The following is a 2,405-nucleotide window of genomic DNA, read 5'->3' on the forward strand; positions in this document are numbered from 1 at the left end:
TCTAGAGCGCAGGCTCAGTAGTTGTGGCGCACGGGCTTAGTTGCTCTACGGCATGTGGGATCTTCCCGGACCAGGGCACGAACCCGTGTCCCCGGCATTGGCAGGCAGATTCTTAACCACTGCGCCACCAGGGAAGCCCCTATATATTTTTTCTTTATAAATTTTTATATAAAAATTTAAACATTAACCTTATACCTACGTAATACATGTGACTTGCTTTCTTCACTTACTCGATTATGAACATTTTCTCATGATTCCATGGACTCTACTGGATGTGGGGTTTTTTTTTCTTTTCTTTTCTTTATTTTGGCTTAAAAGATGAACATTTATTTTTGTTCTTAAAAAGAAAGAGCAAATTTTCAGTTTATGTCAGTAGGTGTCATCCGTTCACACAAAGTGCCACGCAGGAAACCTAATGTAATTTGACTTAACCTCTGTAATTTCTATCAAGTTCCAGTGTTGTGTTCTAGCTTATCTGAGTCCCTTGGGTGAAGAGCATTTAGGTTCTTAATAGAAATTGGAGAAGATGCTACCTTTGCCCTTAAGGTGCTTGCAAAGAAAGAAAGAAGAAAAAAGAAAAAAGAACAGTTTTGAAATAAAATGAATTTCATAAGCTTATACTTATCATTTTATATCCTAAAAATACATCAATTACTTGGAAGAGGTTGTTAAAATCTTACTCTGAGTTAGCCATCCAAATAAGGTCAATTATGCTATTGTCTTTTTTTTCTGAAAGAGGGTCACCAATCCAGATTTTGTGTATAAAAATTCAAGATGAGTCAAAATATAATGATATATTTTAAAAATATCAAAAAACTGTGAAAAAGTTATGAAATTTAAAAATTATAATGACTATACTTTTTGGTATCATGTAACAGTTCTTAAGAAATTTTATATCCATTACCTTTTGGTCCTCGCAAGAATCCTCCAAGGTTCTAAATGAGTAAACTTCTGTTCAGAGAGGTTAGGCATCTTGCTCAGGGCCACACGGCTGGTAAATGATGAATCCAGGTCTAGAACAAGGATCTTCTGACTTTGTATGCATACGTATATAGTGCCAAATGAGCGTTATCCTTTAAAGCAGAGGTTAGACCAAACTGGATCTTCAGATATGTTCTGTTTGCCACCCAGAGTACTCGTTCAGACTGTATTTTAAAGTTTTTGAATAAGTTGCAAAATTTAAAAATTGGGACCTTTCCCACAAAGACTAGACTTTCATATATATTTGGAAAAAAGCAGAAGATATGGCTACATTGGAGTTGTATTCCCTTGTAGCAATGTACAGCTGGATCTGAATGGCTGCTCCTCCTGTGTGCTCTCCAACTTGCCCCACTTTCCACCACTCCCTATTGCCTTATACCAGGTCCACTTCATTCGTTTCTTTCATCTGCCTGGCCCCCTGTTTGCATATGAGTTTGCAAGTCTTTTGTGTTTCAGTCTTCCGGGAAAGGTTATGTACTCCTTTCAACAATTGCATTATAGTTCAAAATATTTTTTGGATAGCTTCCAGAATCAGGTTAAGAGTCACACAAGAACACACTGTGAGAACGCCATGTGAGGACAGGGACAGAGACAGGAGTGATGCAGCTGCAAGCCAAGAAACACCAAGGATGGCAGGCAACCACCAGAAGCTAGGAAGAGGCAAAGGAGTGTTCTACTCAGAGTCTCAGAGGGAATGTGGCCTTGCTGACACCATGATTTTGGACTTCTAACCTCTGGAACTGTGAGCCAATAAATTTCTACTGTGTCAAACCACTCAAAAAAAAAAAAGAAAAAAAAGTCACACAAGAAAAATGGTGCTTGTATGTTAGCCCATTTAATTTCTTAATTAATAGTGGCATTATCTACTTGATGACTTAGGTGGAGTCTATAGAATGAAGAAAGCAAGGATGAAGCTCAAATTCTGGGCAATGTCAACATCAACATTTAGGAGGAGAGAGGAATTAGAAGAACTGGCTAAGAAGAAAGGGGTCTGAGAGATGGAGGTTAAAAAGGAGAGAGTAATGATCTGACCAATCACTCTGATGCAGACCACAGAGGGGCTTTGATGAAATGTTTGAAATTAGGAGGATAAAGGTTCGCTTCTGAGAGTTAGACCTTATTCAACACAGAATAGATCACAGTAGAGGCAGCAAAATAACCTAAAGGAGCAGAATGGCTCTTAGTTCTGATAATTCCATCAGGACTGAGTGGTACTGTTTTCAAGATAAAGTAAGTGTAACATCAACACAAAGTAAGCATAGCATCAAACGATTCAGAGGAGTCAAGGAAGGGAAGGATGGAGAGTGTTGGTTGGAGTTGGCAATGTGGAGGTCATGGTGAGCTTAGGGAAAGAAGTTCCAATGAAATGATAGAAACAGAAACCAACATACAGTGGGTTGAGGAACATCTAGGAAGCAGTGAAG

This window comes from Balaenoptera musculus, chromosome 7, assembly GCF_009873245.2.
Source record: "Balaenoptera musculus isolate JJ_BM4_2016_0621 chromosome 7, mBalMus1.pri.v3, whole genome shotgun sequence".
NCBI classification, from domain to species: domain Eukaryota; kingdom Metazoa; phylum Chordata; class Mammalia; order Artiodactyla; family Balaenopteridae; genus Balaenoptera; species Balaenoptera musculus.